Source organism: Lissotriton vulgaris, chromosome 12, assembly GCF_964263255.1.
Source record: "Lissotriton vulgaris chromosome 12, aLisVul1.2, whole genome shotgun sequence".
Taxonomy (NCBI): Eukaryota; Metazoa; Chordata; class Amphibia; order Caudata; family Salamandridae; genus Lissotriton; species Lissotriton vulgaris.
Window position 1 is genome coordinate 564,346,854 of NC_141700.1, and position 18,581 is coordinate 564,365,434.

The window sequence follows — 18,581 nt, forward strand, 5'->3', positions numbered from 1 at the left end:
TAAGATAATAAATAAACGACAATGGATGCATAGATGACAGAAATACGAACGCCAGCAGATTATTTGGCAGCAAAACCATTAATTAACACCTTTAAAAAGAGTTTTACACGCTGTATTTCAAGGGGCTTTGTCTAACAGTTCAAATGCCTCTTCATACGAAACGATATGAAACGACAGGTCCGTATTTGATTTCCACAATTGATTGTTGTTTGTGTTCAAACTACACATCAAGGCATCGATTGTTGTACAAATAATATCAATGCCATGGAATCTAACAAACAGCCTCGGATTGGCAAAACGGGCAAGTGGCCAGATGCCGAAGGGCCCATGGCTGAGCACAGCGGGTGGGCGTTTTTGGGGAATAACTAACCCCCTGCCCGCCTTCAAGGAACTACTAATGGGAAACCATTAGCACTTGCTTTGAAAAGGACTGGGGCAGGGGAGACGACTGGAGAGTCGGAGTGATGGAGATGAATTAGTCTCTTCTGTTCTCCTTTGCCTGCCCCATATCAGTTACTGCAGTTACCTGGAAGAGGTTGTGCCTTTAGCAACTTTGAAACTGATAAACAAGGTCCAAATCTCAGCGTCAGCTCAACATTTTGTGATTCTTGGCAAATCAATTTACCGGAGCCTAAAAAAAATGAATCCGACCGTTCGTAAAGTTATCTGGTGCTCATGTTAATTACACGTTAGCATTGTTACCTTTGTAAGAAAGAACATAAATGTGATTACCAGCAAGTAAAACCAGTGTCCTTGTGCGCACCATACAGTGGCACAAAAGCAATGTAAAAAAATAAATACATACCGCAAATCACCGCCGTCACTCTGCCGGCCTGCGACCAGGAAGTCAGGCAGGCTGGCGCGACAACAGGAAACAGGAAGTAGGAGGGCGGGAGCCTACCCCGCCTCCCACGGAAGACCCGCGATTCGATGGAGCCGTGTTTGGAGCACCGGAGCAGGCAGGAGCCTACCCTGCGCCCCGGTGCCGAAGGAGGGAAGAAGAGTCCTGCTGCCAGGCCCTGCAGCGGAGGAGAGCCGCCGCACGAAGGAAGCCGGTGAGTGGGTTGCTGAGCGGGGGAGGGGGGGGGGGAGGGAGGGAAGCATGTGCGCGCACGAGTGCGGGGGGAGCGGGGGGCGGGGAAGCATGTGCGCGCGGGCTTTGTATGTATGTGTGCGTGCGTGTGTGTGACTGTGGGGGAGGGGTGTGTGTGTGTGTGAGCGAGTGTCTGTGTGCCTGCGTGTGCATGCGCTCGCCTGTGTGTGTGTGCGTGCGTGCATGCATGCAGAGGGGTGGGGGCTGCCTGCGTCTGTGCAAGGGCTGTGAGTTACTCTGCGCATGCGCGGGGACTCTGCGCATGCGCAGGTATCAGACGCGCGCTCCCGCGAGGAAAAACGCTAGTAACAGATTGGTGTCCTCATTCCCAACTCATTCCCAATACGGGCGGCAAAAGGTCTGAAGCAGACACTCTCAATGCTCACGCATTGAGAGTAAGGTCTGCTCGACCTAAAAAGGATGATGCAGGACTGCCTGTCCCACTACTGCCTCGCTATAAGTTGCCATGTCCAGGCAATAGTGCTGTGTGAAGGTATAAGCATTCTTCCATGTAGCGGCACGCCAAATCTTGTCTAGTGGAACACCAGCGAAAAGAGCAGCAGGTGAAGGTACAGCTCTTGTGGAATGCGCCTACGTCTTGGTAGTAAGCGGTTTACCCGCCTTTATATGACACAATTGTATAGTAGCAGCAATCCATTGTGCAACTGTTCTTTTTGTAACAGCAGACCCTAGTTTTATAGGCCCATAAGATACTAGAAGTTGATCCTTTCTGCACAGTTGTTTTGTCATTTGCAAATAAAACTTAAGGCATATTTTTAGAGTGAAGAGATTTCTCCGCTGGAGATGAAGGATGAGGAAAAAAAAGTGCGCAGAATTACAGGTTCATTAAGGTGAAACTGGGATGGCACCTTTGGTTTAAATTTAGGATTTGTTCATAGAATCATATAGTCCTCTGTAAAATGTAAGTAAGGCTCTTTAATGGTGAAGGCTTGACTTTCACTTACTCTTCTGGCAGATGTAAGCACGAGAAGCAAAGCCACTTTCCATATGAAAAACATGAGCTCTATTTTGTGGATTGGCTCAAAAGGTGTTTTTTATTTACTGTAAGAGGACCACATTAAGGCACCATTCTGGTGGAGGAGGCCTAATAGGGGGAAAAGTCCTGAAAAGGCCCTTCATAAACTGTTTGATGATGCAAGCAGAGCAGAGAGAAGAGGCGTCAGATGTCCGTCTATATCGGGAGAGGGCTGCAAGGTGGACCCTTATTGAAGCATGCGCCAGACCTGATTTTGCCAGAGACAAGAGAAAAGGTAAGATTTGGTCTGGGGAAGAGTGAAGAGGGTGAGTGGTATTGCGAAGGAACCAAGTACAAAAACGTTTCCATTTTAGTCTATATGTTTTAGTAGTAGACCCTGCTCCTGCCCTGGACAATATATCTCTACAATCCTGAGGGATAATTACATTCTTGTACTCATTGAACTCAGGTTCCAGGTATGCAATTGAAGAGGCGCTGGGTGCGGATGCAGGATCTGTTCTGTTGTTCATCGTTAGCAGGGTGGCTGACAAAGGACGAGATAAGGTTTGGATTGCGACATGAACCAGTGCTGATGTGGCCAACGTGGAGCAATGAGGATGAGCTGGCATGGTTCTCGTTTCATTTTCATCAACACCCTGGAGATTAGGGGATATGGGGGAAAGCGTATGCAAGGACTCCTGACCATCTTATCCAAAACACATTCCCCCATGACCCTATCTGAGGTTCCCTGCTGGCAAAGAACCAGCATTTCTGGTTCCCTTGAGACGCAAATAGGTCCAAGTTGGGTGTTCCCTATTTCTGGAAGATGTGGTTGAGAACTAGTTGGTTGAGTTCCCACTCGTGATTTGATTGGCTTAACCTGCTCAAGGTGTCTGCTAGGTTGTTTTTTATTCCTGGGAAATGCTCCGCTTTGATAGTTATTTTATCCTGTAGTGTTCATTCACATATCCTTTTAGCTTCCCAGGATAGGATCGGAGATCTTGTTCCTCCCTGCTTGTTTAGATAATGCAAGCAGGTGGTGTTGTCCATGCGTATGAGGACTGAGGATGCTCTTATCCTTGGGAGGAATGACTGGGGGGGCTAAAAAAATTGCGTGTAGTTCTAAACAATTGATATGCATTTTGAAGAGAGAGAGAGACTCCATTTACAGCTTATTTGGAGGTCTTGCAGATGCGCTCCACAGCCTTCCAAATATGCATCTGTTGTCAGAATGAACTCTGGAAAAGGAGAAAGGAATGGCAGTCCCAGAGAGAGGTTGTCAGGAGTTGCCACCAAAGAAGTGCATCCTTCATGATCAGAGTTATCCGAATTATGCTGTTGAATGATCCTGTTATTTGAAGCCATTGGGCCTCCAACTGCTCTTGAAATGGTCTCATCCTTAAACGAGCCTAAGGTACCATGAGAACGGCGAAAGACATCATCCTGAGAAAGGATTTGAGGAGACGAACAGAAGTGCACTTTCTTTTGTAGAGATCAAGAGCTAGAGATAGGATGGTGTTCAGTCTCTCTGTTGATAAGAATACCTTGTTTTGGAGAGTGTCTTGTGTTGCTACTAGAAATGTTAACAGATGAGAAGGAGCTAGAATGGATTTTCAAAGACTGACTGCCAGCCGTAGAGAGCGGATGAGTTGCAGGCAAGACAAAAAGTTGTTTAAAAAACGATTTTCACTTTCTGTGTTTACTGTCTATGCCTGTGTTTACAGTTAAAAATTGTAGTTTTAGCCTGCCTGTAATTGCATGTTTTATCACCTGTGTTGTGTTTTAAATTTGTGGTTTTCCCTGCCCATGATTGCCTCCATTTAGTATGTTGAATTGTGGAATTTGCAGTCCAACCTCTGTAGTTTGTTCCTCTCATTCCTTGGTGACAATTCTGTTTTCCTCCAAACTTCTCCTTTGCTCTGTGCTAAGACCTGTATGTTAAAACAGTGCACTCCCCGCCACCATTTTGTGTTCAAAGGCCAGTGAAACCAGCCCCCCCTGCCTCCCCCCAGCAACAGGGATTTTTTCTACATCAGAGGGTGCTTCTGTGAGCTGTTTAAACTGTGTTTTACTAGGGCCTGTGCACTTCGTTTTTTGGCCAGCAGGGGGAGTAAAGTTTTATTCAAACAGTATTGTTAGATTTCAAGTTAGTGAGGCCCTTACCTGCTGAAGTACAAAGTGTGGATTGAGCCTGTCTGTCTCCTATGAGATTCTGAACAGGAGAAGAAGCTGCCCAGCCCCCACCTCAGGCCAGCAGACCATTGGCTATTTAGCTACCAGGCAAGTCTGAGCCCTCCTCTCACACCTGCCCAGGCCCCTTAAGGCCTTGCTGGGTGCACCCCAAATCATTCTCCTCCATCGTGTGAGTTGCAGCCTACCTGTGCCCCAGATTGCAGTGAGCAGAGTCCAGAAAGTGGTAAGGAGACAGACTAGTGCTATCTCTTCCCAAGACAATAAGTTGGTTAAAAAACGATTTTCACTTTCTGTGTTTACTGTCTATGCCTGTGGTTGTTACAGTTAAAAATTGTAGTTTTAGCCTGCCTGTAATTGCATATTTTATCACCTGTGTTGTGTTTTACATTTGTGGCTTTCCCTGTCCATGATTGCCTCCATTTAGTGTGTTGAATTGTGGGATTTGCAGTCCAACCTCTGTAGTTTGTCCCTCTCATTCCTTGGTGACAATTCTGTTTTCCCTCCAAATTTCTCCTTTGCTCTGTGATAAGACCTGTATGTTAAATCAGTGCACTCCCTGCCACCATTTTGTGTTCACAAGCCAGTGAAACCAGCCCCCCTGCCAGAAATGCTGCCCTTTTTCTCATTTAGCAATAGCCAGCCCACACCATCCACATACACAGAGCAACACACTCACACCAAATGTACACCACGCACAACACTATGCACAGATTAATATACCAGCCTGCACTACAAACCCAACCAAACCACATCTACACACCCTACTATCCCAACTCCCACACATATCCACCATCACCTACAAACAGTACACAACTCTATCATATATCACTAACCAATACACTCATCACTAACACAACACCAATCAACACCATACATAACTACATCCCATTCAGACACACTCCCCCTGCTGTAATTACACCTAACAGACCTTCCATCAGTTGTCCAACAAACACCCTCCTCTCCCTTCTACCATAAAAACACTAACGCACAACACACACATTGCACACCACCACACTTTGTAACTCTTGCAACACATATACTTCCAATGTAATTATGGATCTACATATTTATCACTTTATTCTAATTTAGCATTTCCAATGCACTACCCTATTTCTTAGCCTATACTTCGCTCAATATATCTTCTAGCCCAACCTTCTGACTCATCTCAAACTTCTTCTACTACTCCTTCCAATGCACTACCCTATCTCTCATCCTATACATCTATTGATATGTCCTCTACATCCACTCTCTCATTTATCCCAAACCCCATACCACTACTGTGATTGCCAAAATAACCCTTTCTAGACTCTCTCCTACTCTACCCCTCCGTGTGTCATCTGACACCTCTTTTACTATACCGATCCCCTAAAACAAACCTTTCTAAACTATTTCCTCTGAGTCCTCCCCTCCAAAACTCCTTTTTACTCATCCAAACGCCTCCTCCTATTGCTAAGACCTAAAAAAAAACCTTTCACTCTTTTATCCCTCCACTATCCTTTTCAATCGAAATTAACAGACTAGCATGTTCACTTCTCAAATTCCATATTAAACTATACTAATATACTACCCAAATAACTGAATACCATATCCACTACTCAAATTACTTCAGATTTTTTTACTATACTAATTTTCAACAGTAATCCTTTATGGGTTCCAGAGTGGCGTCCTACTCACCAGAAAAGCGATTCAACACCCATCAGAAGTAACAGGTGCTATATGAATAATAATAATAATAATAATAATAAGGTAGTTTATAAAGTGCCTGGTGATGCCATCCCGGCGTGTCCCCGCGCTGAAGAAAGCAAGTTGTCAGAGACATACAGACCTTCCAAAACCCGCCCCTATCCTACTGCTTATAATTTATATAAGTGCGTTTTTAGCATTGTTCTAAATTTTGTTTCAGATTCTTCCAGTCTTAGGGATGCGGGGAGATCTTTCTTCCCCTTTTATCCCTCCGCTATCCTTCTCACTCCAAGTAACTGACTAATATCCACCACTGAAATTACTTCATATTTCACCATATTAATTCACCACTAATCCTTTGTAGGCTTCCTGAATAGCGTGCTTCAACAAGCGCTATATAAATACAAACCTTTGTCCTCCTCTATCCTTCTGCTATCATTCCAAATCCAAATAACTGACTAACCTAGCCACCACTTAAAATGTACTTGCATGTTTCACTATACTATTTCAACACTAATCCTCTATGGGTCTCGGAGTAGCGTGCTACTCGCTGAAAAAGCGATTTGACGCCTTGTCAGGGGTAGTAAGCGCTATATAAATGCAATTACAATACAATATAATACAATGCTGCTACGGAAGCAAGACACTTGGTGAAAACCTGTGGAGCTGAGCGAAGACCGAAGGGAAGGAACTTGAATTGATAATGAGCACCTCCCACAGAAAAACCTGAACATTTTCCATGTTTGACGGGGATAAGGATATGGAAGAAAGCGTCTTCCAAATCTAGGCTTGCTAAAAAATCTGAATGGTTCAGAAGTTGCAATATCTTCTCAAGAGTAACCATGCGAAAGGATTTCTTCAGTAGGTATTTGTTGAGCTTCCTGAGGTCTAAAATGGGACGCCATTCCCGCAATTTCTTCTTTTTTATCAGGAAAAAGCGAGAGTAAAAACCTTTTCCTCTCTGAGAACGTGGAACACATTCTATTGCTCCTTTTTTAAGCATTAGTAAAGCCTCCTACTTTAACAATTGAAGATGGGGTGGTGTTGGTTTCTGAGGTGGGTGATGAAGTGGCATTGTGGTAAACTCTAGGGTTTCGCCATACCTTATTATATCCAAGACCCATTTGTCTGTTGGTATTTTTTGCCATTGATGTAGGTAATGAGGGAGAGGGGTTTTCTTCAATGCAAAAGACAAGGGAAGAGCGCCAGGCGGTGAAGCGTCGTCACTGTTTCCGGCCCGAATCTCTGGGCTGAACCTTCTGCTTTCGTCTAGGCTATCTGGAGTAGGCAGCCAGTGGTGACGCACAGTATTGTTGCTGCTGGTGGTAGGAAGGCCTGTAAGAGGTGCAAGTTTGAGGCTGGTATCTTTGGTAAAAACCTAGAAAATAATAATTTCCTCTGCCATGTGCTCCACGAAAGGGGGTCTTTCTATATATTTTTAGTTTTTTGAAAACCTTTATTGTAGCATTCAAGGAAATACAAGCATGGGCCTACAACCGCGGGGGCTGGCCGTTAGATAGATTAAAACCACCAATATTACACTACTACACAGCTCATTAGCCGACAACCCAGGGGTTCGGCAGCGATTCAGGTCAATACTGGTATAAGAATGCACAACTAAGTTTCAGAATGAGTCCGAGGTTTCGTTTTATATTATATGAGAGAGGATCAGGTGCCATACAATCAAATCAGATAATGCGGGGGACAGGGTAAGAAACAGGATAGATACATAATAACAACTGTGATGGAGAAACGGCGCCAAAGTATACAGATCGATGCAAATGAACACACAATATACATTCCATGTTGCGCCAATTCACAGAGCCTGCCCACCCAGAAATCGAATATCATAAAAGCATGAGCACCAAATGCAAGCATACAATAAAGTTCGAATGATTCATAGCTATACTGATCCTTAGGAAAGAAAGAAAAGCAAAAGAAAGGCCATAGAAAATAAAAAAGGCAAAATAAAAAAAAAACCATCCAGCCCCCCACCCTGCACCCCTGCAGATGGCTACAGCCTAACCCCACTAGCAGCGTGCCTGTTGCCCATAATAACTAAAACCCTAAAGGAAGGAAAAAAGAACGGAGGAGGGCATAGACAATTGGGCTCCCAGCCCCTTTAGACCCCCCGCCAGATACAGCCACCCCCTTTCAATAAAAGAACACTTATGACAACACTATAGAAGAAAGTAGAGGGTACCCGAAAAACACCGCCCAGCCTCTTAGAGCAAGCAGTTACAGGTCAAACACTTGGGAAAGCTACTCCAACCCTTCCCGACCTAGTCAATCTTAACCTTGGCCCTTCCGAACATGAACACGGACCCCTCCCATCGAGACCCAAAGGCACACAAAGAGGTAATAAAGGAGAAAAGAGTCATCAAAAATCAATCCATGGCGACTCGCAGGCAGTGGGTCCACGGGAACTTTAGACACTGAAGAACTCTCCCTCCTGGATGAACAGTCCCAATGTATCCTGCACAGGAGTCGTAGAGTCACCAAGGAAGGAGAAGACGACCCCAAAGTGAAAGGAAAGTCACAAACAGAAGTCTCCGGGAGGGGAACGCCCCCTGGTCTCTCCAGAGCCGATAGTAACGGAAGGTTCGGTGATACCATGACATCCTCGGGAACACCGTCTCCCAGGGCACCATCCGATGGTTCCAATGCTTGTTTCCTCACGGGGCTCTCTCATGGAGTCAAAATGGCCACGGTTTGAATGGCCACAGATTCCTGTTTCCACCGTGAGGCCGGGTCCTGGTCTACCAGGAGCATCTCAGATAGGCGCGAGTCCAATTTGCTCAATAAGATATCCACCTGTGATCGAAACGCCCAAATTTCCGCCATTACTGACCTAAGCGATGGCTCATGCATTGTTCGATCCACGGTCTCATGCCCGATATCAATTCCAATCACCTCCCCGGGTAAATCCAGCATCCTCGGGGGGGACAAATAGGATCGCGAACGTGCAGCTGCGGAGGGTGACCGGTCTTTATTCGCAGCCACGGTCCACACCGTTAAGGCCGCAGGCCAGAGGCCCCGAACCACGAACCCCGGCGGACCCGATACCGGGCCCGCGGTTCGGGAACCCCCACTCACAGCCAGAAATAAGTAGAATCACTCCTCCATCGATAACGAGCAGTAGAGAGGATCGCCGCCAAATCCGGGCTGAAACAAAGCCTCCACTCCAGTTGACCGGACCCAGCCTGGTTCTTCTGGCCGATGTTGTTGCACTGCAGCCCGGCTGTGAAAGTACTCGAGGCCCCGGCTTCACCGCTGGAGCAGGCCACAAACTTCAACACGACAGAACTTCATCCAACAAGCCGATAAAAGTTTACGGATTTCACCATCGGAGTGCGGAACAGTTCATGCACACAGAGACCAGGCGTAAAGTCAGGATAAGGTACAGGATATCGCGGCCGGTTACGGAGGTCGGCGGAGCCGGGAGCCTAAGCAGCCATCTTGTTTGCTGACGTAGCTCCTCCCCGGGTCTTTCTATATTGGAGTGTTCCCAGAACCTTAGCTGTGTCCGTGTCTGTTTTGATGGTCTGCAAAGCGTCATCAATATGCTTGCCAAAGAGTGTTTCTCCATCAAACGGCATATCCAAGATTTCTGTTGAGGTGCCTGCGAGACAACAGAGTCAGGCTTAGGATGACCTATTAGACAAGCTGGAGCATCCTCCGGAGTTTTATGCTTTTTGTCGATCCTTGGTAAGACAGGGATAGTTGTGGCTGGTGTCCTCATTACTTTTAAGCCTTCTTCCCATATGTGGTCTACAATGGGTATAGACCTAACAGATTTTCAAGATAGGTCTTAAAAATCATAGCGAAAGCAGTCTGATTGCTTTACTGTTAAAGACAGCTGGGAATGCGATGCTGCTCTTTCTACTAAACCGGTCCTAGGATGCTTGTTTCCAGTCCAGGGAGGACCTGGCTTGGCAGTTCGGGCTGGACTGTTCCCATGAGGCACAGGGTCAAGACTGATTTGCATATGGCTGGGTTCAAACTGGAATGGCATGGTGAGCAAAAAAGGATGGATTTAGGCCCAGATCTCTGTATTGGGGTGAATGTATAACATTGTTCTGCATTCTGTCCATCAACTGTTGTTTTTGCTCTTTCTACTAAGGCATGAAAGCCACCAATATCCTCTGGTGGAGACTCTACCACTTGCGGAGAAGGAGACGCCAGTGTTGATATGCCGTAGTCATCCCATTCAGCTCCTGTTTGTACTTCCTTTTGAGGTTGATTGTCCTCAATTTCTACTTCATCAGAAGTATCCTGATGATGTTGTGGCCCACCATTGTCTCCCGCAGGGGATGACGCAGACAAAGCTACAGAGGTACGATGTGGAGAAACAGCAGGCAGTGGTGGCTACGGAGGTGGAGGAACAGACGCTGAAGGAAAGCGTGTACAATAGTCCTTTAATAAATCCTAAAGCTCTTGTACCAAAGCAACAGGAAGGTGGACCATAGGTTCAGTAACTGGTTCCATATACTGAATTTTTGCATGAGGAGGGTGATATTCTGGTAGAGTGTATCCCTCATATTTGTCGTCATCTTCCTCCTGATATTTGACATGTAATTGAGAAGGACTATCAGCCAGCCCAAACATCCCATTGTCATCAGATTCCTCCAAGAATGTTGAAGGAGGTAAAGGTGATACTATTTATGGATTCTGTAAAAATTGTCTCGTCAACGGTGTTGTCGAAGAGAACGTCGTTGATGGATACAGGCATAAGCTGTTAGGTAGATGGACACTTATGACCAGGTGTGGGATATAGCGTCGTCAGCTTCGTCAACGGTAGCGGCGTCTGCGCCGTCAACGCGGACATGATAGGATAGGATGAAGCGTCATTGGCATCGTTGACGAGATTGTCGTCGACGCGGTCGTAGACGAGGTCGTCGATGGAACCACCGTCTTCGACGAGGAAGCCGATGAAAAAGTTGTAGTTGTCATCAGAGTTGCCATTGATGATGAGGTCATTGGCGGTGTAGCAATCGTCGTCACTGGAAGTGTCATCGACGGGACCGTCATCGAGTCCGTTGTCGATGATGTAGATTTTTTCGATGATGAGGAAGGAGGAACTTGCTTAGAAGATGGCTTTTGCGTCGATGGTAATTCAAAAGTTAACGACATTGGTGATTTGAAGACAGATATTTTCATGGATTGAATAGAAGAATATTTTTCATTCTTATGGCTTTTTTCCTCAGTAGGAAATGGAAGTTTTCCTTTTTGTGAGGTGCCTTCCTCTTCATGACAAGACCTTTTTGAAGTATTCTTCTTGGCAACTTCAGGAGATTCAAGAGATCTCGCTCTCCTTTTCGGTGTTTCCTTAGAAGTCAGTAAGGTAGAGCTCTCCTGATCCTCAGAGACAACATGAGATTTTGATTTAAGTTTCTGTAATCAAATCAATAATCTACCCTCTCTATCCTTGAGGGTTTTTGTAGAGAAGGTTCTACAGATTTTGCAGTCTTTTACCTTGTGTTGAGGGTAAAGGCAGTACATGCAGCTCTTATGTGGTTCCTCAGCATGCAGCCTCTTCTTTCCACATGATCCACACGACCTGAAGAGACCTTTCTTTGAAGATTCCAACATATTTGGAAAGAAAACTGCTACAAAACTGGATAACAAGAGAAAACTGAGCAGAGTTCAGGGAGACTCCCTTTCACACGACCTGCGGTAGAAAATCTGAGGAACCTAGTCCTCTTGAGATTGTTCTAGAGGGTGCAGTCACCTGATTGGCTGTTGATTAAGTTTGGCTCTTTTTTACAAAAGAAAGTGAAAAGGCTATTACAGTGACTCTTCATTGCATGGTAGCCTATGGTAGTTCTATCTATACTGTGGGACTCCCACTACGGCGACAGGGATGATTCAAACATGTGAATCTATGAAAGATCCAATACTGGAGAAGTGGGAAATCTTTCTCTGTCCTCTTCTTCTGTAAAAGATGTAACCACTTGAGGGAAAAGTGATTTGTTAAAGACCCAAAAGGATTCAGGCCTTTGGAATTACAGCGAAATGATGGGTGTTTCCTCTCCGCAATGTGGTAGATAAGCAATGCTCTAGCTAAAGTTGGACAATATTTAAAATCGGGTGTGTACTGTGCATAAAACCCTAATCTGAATATGTTCGCTTTTGGGGACCCAATGAAGCAGTCAGAGTATTGGGTGCACACATGAAAGGACCAATTATGCCACTACATTTTGAATCACCTGAAATCTCTAAAGATCGTAGGGTGTAAAGCTTATATATGACCATGTACACTCGGGAACCAATTAGGGCAGAGAATGGCACATTTTTGTCCGTTTCACTTATGAAAGACATAATCTTTCTCAGCATCTGTAGCCGGATAACCTAGGAGTACATTAGGCAGGCACCCTGATGTGTAATTGATAACTTGCAAACATTATTAATACTCAAAACTTTGACAGACTTAGTTTGAAAGGGAAGAGCACCCACCTTAGGGGACTAAAATGTTTCAGTCTGAAGATTGTGTTTCCTATATCCTATCAAGACCCCTGCTTTTTATGTTAAGCTTTAAGCTGTAGCTTCCCGCCCAAGTCCATATGTAGCTTGTGTAGTGCCCAGGATCCAGGCGGACTCGTGGTGGACTATCATCTCCCTATATATACATTATGCTTGGAGTAGATTAGCGAATGGAGCTAATATTGAGGTTAAAAAGTTGAGCACTGTAGGACTTCGTATTTCATAGGTAGTGACTAGGTATATCATGGCACTTGAACCAACCTACACTGACTGACAATAACTAATCAGTGCGAAACCATCCTGAGTTGCTTGTGCTCTGGTCAGGGAGGAGCCGGCTTGGCAGATCGGGGTAAACTGTTCCTATTGGAGCAGGGTCAAGATTGATTTGCATATGGCTGGGTCCAAACTATGGTGGCTTAGTGTGTAAAATAGCGATAGACTGGGACGCGGCCCCAACTAATTACCAGTGGTTGAGGTTAAATCAAGCATTCAATCCATCACTTTTTGCATGATATGGAGGCACAGTGACTACTTGAGTGTAAACGTAACATTTACATTTTCCTACGGCCCTTCACACGTTTCTGTTTTGATTCTAATTACATGCACTTTTTTAACTTGCTGTGTTATTACACTTATTTTTTAAGTCATATTTCTTTAATTTGTATATCAGCCTTTCTGTGGGTATCTGTTGGTAGTGTGGTGACGATTTCTGGGGCCGTATTATTATTAGATTCATTTTTATTTAATAGATGTTTCTGAACTTTGTGATAGCAGTGTTATTGTCTGCATTCACTGTTTTTTTGTGTTACTTTCCATTCCAGTGGTTGGTTTGGGTGTGATGTGACATACTACAAGCTTTTTTTTGTTGTTTTAAAAAATAAATTGTTTATTGACATTTTCAAACAAGAAAAACAACAGACCGCATTCCTGGTCACTTTATAATCAGTATGACCTGGTGAAAATGCAGTTGGAATGTGTAAACACAAAAACCTAACAAAGCAGTCAGGAATCAATATATTTTCGTTCCGTGTCAAATAGCAACCTTTGATGATAACTTGTGCACAGGTTCAGCGCCCCAATACGGCACATGGGATGTGCTTGTGCATAGTTCCAGTGGTGGGTAAGGCGTGGACATCAAGTTGACACAACTATTTAGTATTTAGGCCTGACATTCCATCTATGTCTGTGGAGTCTCAGCTAGTGTAACCCTTAAGCATCAGCAGGAGGTGGGGAGGGGGTGGTGCTACCTTGTTGTGTTTTCAGCCAATCCAGAAAGGGATCCCATATATTCTTGGGTCGAGAGGCCGTTAGCATCAGTTCCCAATAGGTGATCAGTTGAGTGTGGCTAAAAATGACATCCTGTATCCATGCCTTGCTCGTGGGAGCACGTCTGTCACCCCAATGTCTCGCTACTCGTTATTTGGCAAACACGAGAAGCATGGCACGTAGTTTGCGATTCTCTGGCTTGGTGTTTTTAACATACCCCAATAGCCCAATGAGTGTCTGTGGCTCAGTTGAGGTCCCCAGAATCTCTTGTATTTTGCTAAATATGTCTGCCCAAAAGACCGCTACAGTTGGGTAAAGCCAGGACATGTGAAGGAAAGTGGCGAGGGCGAATCCACACCTCCAACATCTCTCATCCGGTCTGATCCCCATGCGATGTAATTGAGAAGGGGTTCTATAAAACCTATGTAAATATTTAAAATGTATTAGCCTCAGCTTGTAATTTGGACAAATCATTAGAAGTTGGTTGCAACAAAAAACACAAACACCATCTGTTACCTGGTTGTCTAACTCTAGGTTCCAAGTGTGTTGGGCTTTAGGCACAGTCAGAGGTGCTGTGGTTTGCATAGAGGTATATAGACGTGTGATCAGTCTGCAAGGCGATGTGTTGGTGGTCATCTGCTCGAGTGCAGGCAGTGGAGTGGGGGGACTTGGAAAGGTGTTGTGGAGTTGTCTACATGTCGCTCTCATTTTGTAATAAAGAAACAGCTTAGAGAAGCTCCTTGCGCCCTCAGCCTGGGGGCCCGGATGATCGCAAAAGACATCGCCAGGGTAAAGGTCTGCAAAGGTTTCAAAGCCCATGGATTTCACCATAGCAGCATTTCCACCCTCTGCCAAAGCCGGAATCATAGGGTTTCATGCAAGTGGGAGAGACGAGGCATATGGGAGCTTCAAGTTTGGCTCGGGTGCGCAGGCTGTCCCAGGCCCAGCAAAGGGTCTCAACAGTGTCTATTCCATCCCGCGATCTGTGGTATGGTTGGCATATAGCACTCGAAAGGGAACTGGTGCAGCGACGTCCGTCTCCACTGCTACATGAGCTTGAAACGGGGTGGGACGTAACCAGCTTGCACACAGAACGCATGAAGCGGAATATCCTGGGATCCCAGTCCTCCCTGTGTTAGGGGGAGCCTGAGAAGCTCCCAGGAGACGTGTGCTTGATTCTCAGCCCATACCATCGAGATCAGCAGTGAGTGAAGAGTATGAAAGAAGGCCATGGTTAACGGAATTGGGATTTTAATGAATAAGTATAAAACTGTAATCAGGACAACCATTTTAGCTATAGCAATCCTGCCCGCAAGAGACAGCGGCAGCCAAGACCACACCTTTATCTTCTCCTTCAGCCATGAGACTGCGCACCCATAGTTTAGGTTCCGAGGTTTCTTGCTCATCACGGCTGAACCAGATGCCCAGATATTTTACTGGGACATCTGTCCATTTCAATGGGTGGTCCAAGTCAAAAGGCTTGGTGGCCTCTGTGAGCAGAAATAACTTGGACTTTGTCCAGTTTCTGAATATACCAGAGAGCCCGCCGAATTTGGTGAGTTCCCCAAGCAACAGGTTTAGATCACTCTCAGGGTCCGCGATATATAGTGTCATATTGTCCGCGTTCAAAGAGATGAGTAGCCTTCTAGTGCTAAATCCCAATCCTCTTGCTGCATGATGTTGGCGCAGCCTAGCTGCTATTGGTTCCAGGGCAATGGCGTAGAGGAGAGGGGAGAGCCCTGACAAGTCCCGCGAGATATACAAATAGGGTCCGATAAGAGCCCGCTCATGCACAGTCTGGCTGAAGGAGCCATATAGAGTAATTTTATTAGTGTGAAGAAGGTCGGACTGATGCCCATCCTCCCCAGAACGGAGAACAGATATGGCCACTCCAGTGAATCAAACGCTTTAGTCGCATCAAGAAATGCCACGAGCGCTTTAAATTAGGGGTTCCGATAATGCAATACCATGAAAAATGTCGGTACATTTTGGGAAGTGAATCGGCATGGTATAAATCCAGACTGATCAGGTCTAGCTATCAGAGGGAGCAGAGGCTGCAACTGGTTTGCGAGCAGCTTGGCATAGATCTTAGCATGAATATTAATCAGGGAAAGCAGCCTGTAAAAATTGTGGCTAGGATTACCAGACTTTGGTAAAGTCGGAATTGATGCCTCTCCCCTAGGTGGAGGGAGTATTCCAGAGGTCTGGGCCTCATTGAAAACAGCAAGGAGTTGGGATGCCAATAGGTCAACATATGCCTTATATAAGGCAGTTGTCAAGCCGTCGGACCCCAGGGCCTAGTCCGCTGCAGACTGCTAATGACCTGCTGAATATCACTGGAGGTGAAGCGTTCATCTAAATATTCCCTATGTGCCCTTCCGAGCCAAAGTAGTTCAATAGATTCAAGGAATGACTGGAGCTCCTCCGGTACTGTCTGATGAGTGGCGGTGTGTAATCTAGTGTAGAAATTAGTAAAGCAGTCCACAACCTCCTGATGCCCTCTAACTACAGTGGAGTCATCACCTGCTATCTCCGATATATAAGTGACTGTGTACGGCTTTTTTAGCATATTGGCCAGTGTCTTGCCAGGTCTGTCCCCTTCCCCGTATCGCCTAGATTTGGAATGTTTGCCCAGAAATTGTATCTTCCTGTGGGCCTCCTCTTCAAATTCAATGAGTGCTCCTTAATAGACAGCAAGAGCGCAGAAATACTTTTCCCCATATAACCACTTTAAATGCCTCCCAAAGTATATCATGTGTGAAAACTGACCCAGTATTGGTGGCAAAGTAGTCCTCAATGTCTCTGTGAATCTCCTCCTTGAAAGCAGAATCTAGCAGGGCATTAGGGGGTAGTCTCCAACTAAACATCTTTTGCAGTGTGTTTGGGATGTTAAGTCGTAGCAAACATACAGCGTGGTCGGACAGCGTTCTGGTGAGATGTGTTGCATTTATAGTCCATGCTGCAATGTCCCTTGAGACCACCACCAATAATCTAGTCTGGACCAGGCTCCATGATGGGCTGATATGCATGTACCTTCCACTCCAAATATCAGCCAGGCTGCCGTCCTCTGTTATAGCATTTAGGGTTTCCCTAGATTTGGGGTGTAGTGTGCGGGAGGGATTAGTTACTTACCTGTAATCCTAGTTCTCATCCAGGGGTATACTCATCAAAATCATAATCTATGAATAATCCCCGCCCATGTGCGGGATCCCGGAGCATATAGAAAATACATATAAATATATATGTATATATATGTGACACATATATGTGCAGCCTAAAAAACATTTTCCGACTGGCAAAGGTGCCGCAAAATTACATAAATTAGCATACATATAGTAGTACTCTTCCAAACCCTAAGGAAGAAAGAGCGCAGAAAACATTTGTATACAACAATGCTTTATTGCCATAGGAAAACCTGTAATTGCAGGCATTTGCCAGTAGGCTGCAGTAGAGTATAAAGCAAACAAAGAAAACTGACACCTTGCCTTTAAGGCATTAGAGTAGGGGTACCGTGCCTTTAAGACCTGAAGGCAACCCCCTGCTCCCATGGTGCACCACAGGTGACAGTTGGGTCAGTTCTTTTTGGAGGTGCATAACACCTGAGGAGATCCACAAGAAAACATCTCATAACTGTGTAACTCTGCTCGTTCGGGGAGGTGGGCGGGAGTTTATGACTTTGATTAGTATACCCCTGGATGAGAACTAGGATTACAGGTAAGTAACTAATCCTTCTCATCCAGGGGATACTCATCAATAGTCATAATCTATGAATAGATTAGCAAACTCATACCCAAAGTCTCGCGGACGAGCAAGAAGTATAAAAACTTCACAGAACGATTAAGACATATATTGCAAATACATCTTATGCAAATAAGTTCCTTAAAGAGGCCTGCCCTACTCTGGCATCGGTCTGAGTATCTGAGTCCAGGCAATAATGGCGGGTAAATGTATGAACAGACCGCCAAGTTGCCGCCTTACAAATTTCAGAAATAGGAACATTACGAAGGAGAGCTGTAGTGGAAGCTTTCCCTCTAGTAGAATGTGCATGTGGTTTACCCTGCAAAGTCTTATTAGCTAGTTGATAAGCAAAAGCTATACAGGAGACAATCCAGCGAGAAATGGACCTTTTGGAAGCTGACAGGCTAGTATTAGTACTGCCATAGTTAACAAAAAGCCGGTCAGACTTTCTCAGAGGCAGGGTTTTTGACAAGTAGAACTTCAGGACCCTCCGGAGATCAAGGGAGTGTAATGACCTCTCCGGGGGACTGGAAGGATTTGGAAAAAATGTAGGTAAGGTAATAGACTGGTTGATATGAAAGTCTGAAACAACCTTAGGCAGGAAACTTGGGTGCGTTCTTAAAACCACCCTATTGGCATGAAAAACTGTGTAAGGTTCCTTGCAACATAAGGCCTGGATTTCACTGACCCTACGGGCAGAGGTAATCTCCACTAAAAAGGCAGCTTTCCAGGTCAAGTGCTGCAAAGAGGCCTTATGGATAGGCTCGAAAGGAGCACTCATCAGCTTAGTCAGTACAATATTAAGCTCTCAGGGAGGGGAGGGGGACCTCACCGGTGGGAAGACTTTTTTCAGATATTCTAGGAAATCTTTAACTACAGGCATAAGGAAGAAAGATGTTCTGATTAGGAGACTTCCTATATGCTGTGATGGCAGCTAAATGAACCCTGATGGAGGGGTATTTCAAGCCTGATCTAGCTAAATGCAATAGATATGGAAGAATCACCTGCTCTTGGCCATGTACCGGGTCAAGAGAGTGCTCACGACACCATAAGAAGAACCTCTTCCATTTGAAAGCGTAGGACTTCCTAGTGGAGGGTCGCTTCGATTCTTTAAGAATAGTCATGCAGTCTGCTGGGAGGTCTAAATGT